Raw genomic sequence first — 8,818 nt, 5'->3', positions numbered from 1 at the left:
ATTCCAAGTGTCTTCCACTCCACCATCCCATGGCTCTCCAATTGTGTACAGCATTCATGATAGCTAATGTTCACACATACAAGCCAAATTTCAAATTTCTTCTATTTAATATGTATATAAAAACAGCTCAAACACTCTTCCCAGCACTCCATTTATATATTTGATGGCGGTAGCAGGGAATTTCTCCTGGCCACTTCTTGCTCTGCTTTCCCTTTGAATTTACAATCTCACTCCTGTCATTTGACTGTTCTTTCTTTCCCAAAGGAGGAGCATTGCCTCTTCTCCTGTGTTTCGCCAAAGCAAAACTTTTCTTTGCCCCTGCGCTCTGTCACTTCTTCTCCCTAGGGCTCCCTCTGAAAATTAGATTTCTCTTGCTTCATAGAATAGAGAAATTGAGGTCTTCACTCTTTACTGGATTCCTTCGGGCATATAGATTAAAAGACTCATTACCTTGCTCTACTAAACAAAGGGTTCTCCACTTTGGATCCCGTCTCTGGAGGACTGATGAATAGGTGGGGGTTGAAAAATTCAGTTTCTTGGGTTCTACCATCCCAGTAATTGGAAGGGAATAGTATATAGAAGTATTCCCATTGATAAGACTTAAGTAAACTGGAAACTGGTACATTCAGATTTTTGTTTTAAATAACACTTTCTTTGGGTCCATTTTTTATGTTAAACATATATGTGTGACTAAATCAAAAAGAAAGAAATTATAGGGAAGTATAGCAAATAAATGGACAGGACTTTCTGGGGCATGGTTTTTATTTATTTACTTATTTATTTAATATTTTTTCTTATTTATTTGACAGAGAGAAAGAGGGAGAGAGAGAGAGCACAAGCAGGGGGAGAGGCAGGCAGAAGGAGAAGCAGGCTCCCCGCTGAGCAGAGAATCTGATGCAGGGTTCGAACCCAGGACCCTGGGATCATGACCTGAGCCGAAGGCAGACGCTTAACTGACTGAGCCACCCAGGTGCCCCTGGGGCATGGTTTTTATAAGAGCATTTAAAAATATGTAGTTAATAATGTCAATGACTTAAAGCTGTTATTACAAAGAAAAATAAATTTAATATAAATACATTTAATATATTTAAAGGGCTGGTAAGCCCCATTTTATTTGAAAATTGATTTAATATTTGTTTTTTTAAAGATTTTATTTGTTTATCTCAGTGAGTGAGAGAGAGAACAGAAGCGGGGGAACAGCAGAGGGAAAGGGAGAAGCAGACTCCCCACTGAGCAGGGAGCCCGATGCGGGGACTCAATCCCAGGACCCCAGGATCATGACCGCAGCTGAAGGCAGACGCTTAACCAACTGAGCCATCCAGGCGCCCCTGATTTAATATTTTAAAATAAATTGATTCTTTAGACTTCTAGCATAAATAAAAAATGGCATAAATAAGACATTGAGCCTGTATCATTGAAAAACAAGCACAGATATTTTGTTTTGAAAAAGTGCTATATATTAACATGCTAATATTTTAAAAAATATATATATACTATGTGTGCAAGGGAAATTCACTGCAGCAGCATTGCTTAGAATAGTAGAAATGGAAAGTAGAAATGGAAAAGGTGTTCTTAATGTTAAATGAAAAATAAAAATGTTTCAGAACAAAAAATGTATATTTTTATGTTTAATATTTAAAAATCACTTTGTCGGGGCACCTGGGTGGCTCAGTTGGTTAAGGGTCTGACTCTGGGTTTCAGCTCCATTCATGATCTCAGGGTCATGAGATTGAGCCCCGCATTGGGCTACACCCTCAGCACAGAGTCGGCTTGTCCCTTTCCCTCCCACTCTGCTCCCCCCAGTACCCATGCTCTCTTTCTCAAATAAATACATAAAAATCTTAAAAAATATATAAAAAACATAAATAAAAATCACTTTGTCTTTTTTTTTAAGATTTTATTTATTTATTTGACAGAGACACAGCGAGAGAGGGAACACAAGCAGGGGGAGTGGGAGAGGGAGAAGCAGGCTTCCCGCTGAGCAGGGAGCCCGATGTGGGGCTCGATTCCAGGACCCTGGGATCATGACCTGAGCCAAAGGCAGATGCTTAACGTCTGAGCCACCCAGGTGCTCTTCACTGTCTTTTTAACTGAAATGGTAATTATTTTGTCATTTCAAACACAAATGTTAGCAGTACCAATCTCATTCAGATACCAGATACTCACGATTTCCTTTACCCTATTAGTCCGGGTTCAGTGCACAAAAGAGAAACTAATCTAGGTATTTTAATAAGAAAGGAACTCAATTAGGGGAATTAGATGTTTCCAACATCCTTGAAAGACTGGAGGAGCAGGTTCAAGTTTGAGGCTGCCTGAATGACTGCCAGAACTGTGCAGCATAGACCAGTTAGGGAAATCTACCCTTGGGGAGTCAGGAATCCAGAATTAGCAACACTGAGCTCAAGAACCTACCAGGATAACTGTGACCCAGCTGTTAGAAAGCCAGGATCAGAAGCTATTGCCAGCACGGCTACAACTGCCTCTTAACTCCCACACTCAAGACTGGACACTAGAAAAACCTGTGTCTCCATGACCTTACTTTGCCAGCAGAGTAAAGGCCAGTGTACCAGGAAGATGGTCTCCCCATTACTTTTGTCCTGATCTCCTGCCAGTGCATTGAATTAGAACCAGAATTCTAATTGTAAGGGAGTCAGGAAATGAACAGTAGCTTTCCTCTTATACTGTGTGCTAGTTGACCACATGCAACCATTATCTTCTTCTTTAGAATCACCTAGTTCATGTCTACCTTTCCTCCTTCATCTTTGATATGGTGAGACTGTTGCGGGGTCGTGGAGTGCAAGGGCCAGGAAAGAAATCTCAAGACGTTTTAGGGTATAACTTAGTAAATTTACTGAAGCAGCACAGAGACAGGACCCATGGGCAGAAAGGGCTGCACTTCTGCTGTATGAAGCTGATGGTTACATGCTTAGTGCTCAAGGGGGAGGGAATGTGCAGGAGTATTAGATCATAAATATCTTCTTTGAATTTCTATTCATAAAACTACTTTTGCAAGATTTCTCTGGTGCTTATCATTCAGTTTGATTTTGACCATCAGTGAGATATACAGGCAGTCATGAGACCCTTTAAGAATGTAGCAACCAAAAAAAAAAAAAAAGAATGTAGCAACCACTGTGTATTTGATCCTTATCAAAACTATGCAGGCTATAGGTCAGCCTTCTGGGTGAAAGGTAAACATTTTTCTGCTCCTATCCCTCATCAAGACTACATTTCTCCTCCTACTCCCCCATCCTGCCTGTGCACTTTCACACTCACATGTTTCCCATTTTTTCCCCCTTCCCACTTACCAGATCCTTCAAGAATCAGTTAACACGTCACCTCCACAGTGAAACCTTCCCTGAATTAATCCTTCAGCAGACTTAATTGTGTCTTTCTCTGGCTCTTATAACATTTTGTGTACTCATTGCTATAGTATATAAATTTACATTATTTGTTGTTTTTCTTTCTGCCAGACTGTGAAACACTCAGACTGTTCTCAATGTCTAATCCAGTGCCTGGTTCAGAGTGAATAGATGTCAATGGAGTAGATGACAAATGATGAGAATGACAGGTCCTTATTCTCTGGAGCTTTAGTAAATGAGAGGAATATTCTTATAAGGCAGACAAAATTATGTTGGGAAGTCTTCATTATATCTCAAGGCTTCTACTATCTCTATAGTCCTCTTGAAATTTAAAAGGAAATCAATTTAAGAAGAAGCTCCCCTAGATTAGGTTGAGGAGGCACTTTTCCATACAAGAAGAGAGAATCTATCTATCAGTCATTTTTCCCGGTTTCCTGTGAGTGTAGTCTTATCTGAGAAAAGAGACATGTGAGGAACTACCCTTTCAACCTACCTCCAACCTAGCAATCTGAGAGGAAATACAGGGTTTGACAAAGCTAAATGCCTCAGATTAAAGCCTTTTGGACACGGAAAGGCAGCTAAACCTCAGAGGTTATTAGTATACCTAGAACTTGTTTTTTGTGCAAACCCAACATCTATGAGGATTGGAAGAGAGGAGAGGATTGGCAATAAAGAACAGAGGTCCAACTGGCACAAAATTCATGGAATGGAAGCGAGGAGGGCCAAGAAAACCAGGGCTCCTAGACCAGGAGAGCCTGGACATTGGGATAAAAATCCTAACCTTTTCCTTTCTTATGTTGGCCTCAGATAATTTTCTGACAGCTCTTGTGCTTGAGTACTAGTTCAATAATGCTGATTTCTCTGAAATAAAAAGAACAGGCCAGTAAATTTTAGAGATTGGATATTTTAACTTTTATTTTTTTTTGTTTTTTAAAGATTTTATTTATTTATTTGACAGAGAGCACACAAGCAGGGGGAGCAGAGGGAGAGGGAGAAGCAGGCTCCTTGCTAAGCAAGGAGCCCAATGCGGGGCTCGATCCCAGAACCCTGGGATCATGACCTGAGCCAAAGGCAGACGTTTAACAACTGAGCCACCCAGGTGCCCTGGATATTTTAAGTTTTAGGTAGTTATCTAAATAACTTGGTGGAGGCTGTGGTAATTATGGGTCTAACCCCAAATTAAAGCTACAAGCTATTCAATTATTTTTCCTTGTATATTTATGTAGGCAACTGTTACTATGTGACATGTAAGATATTTTGCTTCCCATGGCTCCAATTATTGTTATCTTTTTTCTACAGGTTGCCGCTAAGTTATGCAGCCTCTCCCTTGCCCTCCAAAAGAACTCACTGCATTTGAAGTGATATATTTCAAGGTACACAGCAAAAAAAGTACTAGGTTCCTTTCCTAAGCTATACGTTGTAAGGAAAGGGATATGGGGAGGGGTCTTCATTTTTTAATCTGCCAGTTGGGAAAATGTCCTCTTCTATCCACCTTCCACCCAGGAATTGCTGATCTGTAGGTCAGTGTATTTAGAATTCTACTGTCATAATAAAACAATTCCCACCTGAGGTCTATTCATATTGTTAGAAGGACAGACCTGAATTACCTAAGAAATTTCACATACAATTGCTATTCTGATATTCAAGTTTTGGTAATAAAATAAATGCTAAAAGCTTAGAGTATGCTTAAGAAATGCCTGAATAACTCCACACCTGACTAATCAAAGGAGACTTGTCTAGTCTTAAATTCAAGAGTGAAGTTATTTCTTTTAATTAACATGTATATTTTTATTTTGTCCAAAAACCAATATTGTAATAAGTGAATTTTGCTCCACCATGGTGTTTAAAATTTATTTAAAATTTTTTTCAACAATCCATTTTGAAATACTTCCAGACGTATGAAAAAGTTGCAAAAAAAATAATATGAAGAATTACCATATACTCGTCATCCAGCTTACAAATGTCAAAATTTTATGTAACCACAGTACCATTTTCAAAGCAGGAAATTAATTTGACAGAATACTACCTAGGAATCTACAGACCTTATTCACATTTTGTCATGTCCTACTAATGGATCTTTTTTCTGCTCAGGATCCAATCCAAGATCGTGCACTTCATTTAGCTTTCATGGTTCATTAGTCTTTAATGTTAAGAAAAATAAAATCCTCAGTTTTTCTTTGTCTTTCATGACTTTGACTCTTTGAAGAGGACTGGCCAGTTAGAATGTTGCTCAATTTGGGTTTTTCTGATATTTCCTCATGATTACGTTCAGGTTATACATTTTGAGCAAGAATGTCACAGAAATGACAATGTGCCTCTCAGTGCATCCTATCAGGAAGAACGGAGTCGATGTGTCCTATCACTGGTGATGCTAATTTTGATCACTTAGTTAAGGTGTCATCTACCAGCTGCCATTCCACCACTGGAAAGTTACTGTCTTCCCTTTGAAATTTATAAGCATCTAGTGAGGTGATACTTTGTTGTTGTTGTTTTATTATCCATTTGCCAGAGAGAGAAAGAGAGAAAGAGAGTGTATGAGCACAAGCAGGGGGAGCGGCAGGCAGAGGGAGAAGCAGGCTCCCCTCTGAGCAAGGAGTCAGATGCGGGACTCTATCCCAGGACCCTGGGATCATGACCTGAGCTGAAGGCAGATGCTTAACCGACTGAGCCACCAGGTGTCCTGAAGGAGGTGATACTTTGAAACTACATAAATATTTTGCTTTTCATCATACTTTTGCCCACTTATTTTAGGGTCCATTAATTATCTCTACCTGAAATAATTATTACTATTATGTTTGCCAAACAGTGATTTTCTACTTCCCTCATTCCCTCTACATTTATTAATTGGGATACTACTGTAGGGAATAGTTTATTTATTTATTTATTTAGTTAGTTAGTTAGTGATCAGTTTGGCTTGAGTCTCTGAGACCATCACTTAGGAATGGTCTGTGAATGAGACAACACAGTACTATGTTCTCTATTCCACCCCATAACAACTACTTCTTTTGTGCTACTTGTGCAGTTGTGTTGTGGGGGGAGGGTCTGGAAAAGAGCTCATGTGTTTTTGTGGGGAGGACCTAGAGAACATCTCTCATTATGAATCTGTTTGCATCCACTCATCTACATCGAAGCCAGGCATCTTTGCAAGAAAAAGACTTTGAACTCTGTGAAAGCATGTACAACATGTGTGATGGACTGGCAGGGTCCTCCCAGGAGCCAGAATTTTAGAAGGAATAATGTGCAGCATGAGAGCAATGGGAGCACCTTACAAGAGAAGAAGGAGCCTGGTCAGGGAACTCAGACCCAGTAACAAAGCTTCAGAGGGGCTGGGGATTTTAGATCATTGTTGTAGAACTTACCTCAACATGGACCTCTGGCAGTAGGTATGACCCTTGGCAAAAGATGTTTAATGTATTCATTAAAATAACTGTGAAACTAAGTGCACAAACACTTTGGATCCACGCAACCTTACCGTGGGGCCCAGTACTGCTGCTCCTGAGTGTCACCCAGAGGGAATATTCTCCTTCTCACTTTGTGAGATCAACATTTGGACCTCTCCCGTCAAGGACAACTTTTCGATTCCAACTCCACCAGACCAGGGACATGACTCTAGCTCAGTAACACTAGAGGTAGCTCTAGGCATTGTTGAGTTTCTGCTTCACCAGGATCCAGGGGGCAGCCTTGGGTGCAGGGGCAGTTTCAGTTCTGGGTGTCACTTCTACGGAATCATTAGCCCCCGAGGTTGCAATCCTAGTCGAACTCACCAGAATGGCAATAAATGGGCATTACTGACACATGGACACATGGAAGATCCCCGAGGATTCTAGCAAATTTCCAGAAAAAAGGACACTTAAAAATTGGGCCTCTTACAGAGAGTTGAGCAAGTGGGAGTGGGTATAATTGAAATTCAGATATTAATATCAATTGGGCTTCATTTGTACCTGTTGTCTTAAGATAATAAGGCATCAGGATCTAGGGTTAGAACAATAATCTGCCCTAGTTTGCTTGGTCTTCAGAGCACACATATTAGCTATTTCCAACCCATGAAACAAGCAGATCTTCATGAAACATTATCTTCCTGTTGCAAATGAGTAATAGTAATTGTGTCATCCTTATTCAGATCATTTTCTTCTATATGACTTTAATTGTGCTAATCCAACATCTTGATGATGAACTTTAAAAAATGTATAAAGTAACCCAGAGGCAATTATGGCTACTATGCAGCTGAGTGCTCACCTACCAGAAAAATCTAACATGGGATAAGGCATGTACAGTCATGACTGAAAACCTTTATCTTTCAGCAGCTTGGAAAAGTCCAGAGACAAAGTAGAGAATCTGAGGAACGAGTTCCAAAAGAACATGAGATTTGCCATTTTGTGAGCAGGCTGGGTGTCTTCTCTTGCTTTTCTAGATCTCCATTCCACCCTTCTCCATTACTTTGTGATCAGGAGGCTAATCAGTGGTCTCCCTCCCATTCAGGCTTCTGGGCCCATTCAGAAGAGTGCTGGCAGGAGATTGGAGGGAGGGTAGAGAGGGTCAGGTTGCTTAGTCTGCCAGTTCTCTTCCCTGCTGGGAGGCAGTGGTCTGACTGTGTCCTTGGCTGAAGATCACAGCTCTTGCTAGGTGGCCCTCTCCATTCAAATCTCTCAGTTGGGGTTCTGGAAACAGTTCCTTCCCCTTGGCCCTTCAGGCTTAGGCATAAGGTAGGCTCCAGTTGCTACTAGACTGAGGACACAGACAGAGAGCTCTCTAGGAAGAAGAGTATCAAGAGGGAGGCAATAATGGATGCCTTTGGGTGGGCTGGCTTGATGAAGGAATACTGGGGTCCATCTCTCCTCCTCTTAAAGAGGTAGAATGAACAGGTTCCTCCAGTAGACATTTTTGATACTTCCTATACGGCAAGTGTTACCAATGAAAACTATACTGATATTTTTCACCTATCACACTAGCAAAGATCAGAAGTTTTAATAAAACAGTTGGCAAGAGTGTAGGGCAATAGGCACTTACCCATTGCTGGCAACAGTGCAATATTCTGTTACATTAAAAAAAAAAAAGCCAAGTGCAGTATTTTAATGCTTTCATAAAAAGGGGATAAAAAATATATGTACATTTTTGCTTGTTATGGGAGGGTGATTAATAGCTGGAAGACAGGACTGGAGCAGAGGTTTTTTACTGTATACCTTCTTGAGCCATGTGACCCTATGCACTAATTTTTTTTTAACCATAAAATTCAAACTGAAATATTTAATTCAAAATCAAGGCTTTGTTTTAAAACTTAGGATAAAGAGGGGTGCCTGGGTGGCTCAGTTGGTTAAGCATCCATCTCTTGATTTTGGCTCAGGTCATGATCTCAGGGTTGTGAGATCAAGCCCTGCATTGGGATCTGCGCTGGGCATGGAGCCTGCTTGAGATTCTCCCTCTCCCTCTGCCCCTGCCCCTGTTTGTGCATTCTCTCTCTC

This window comes from Leptonychotes weddellii, chromosome 1, assembly GCF_054177405.1.
Source record: "Leptonychotes weddellii isolate Sample4059 chromosome 1, ASM5417740v2, whole genome shotgun sequence".
Classification (NCBI taxonomy): Eukaryota; Metazoa; Chordata; class Mammalia; order Carnivora; family Phocidae; genus Leptonychotes; species Leptonychotes weddellii.
This window is presented reverse-complemented; position numbering follows the sequence as displayed.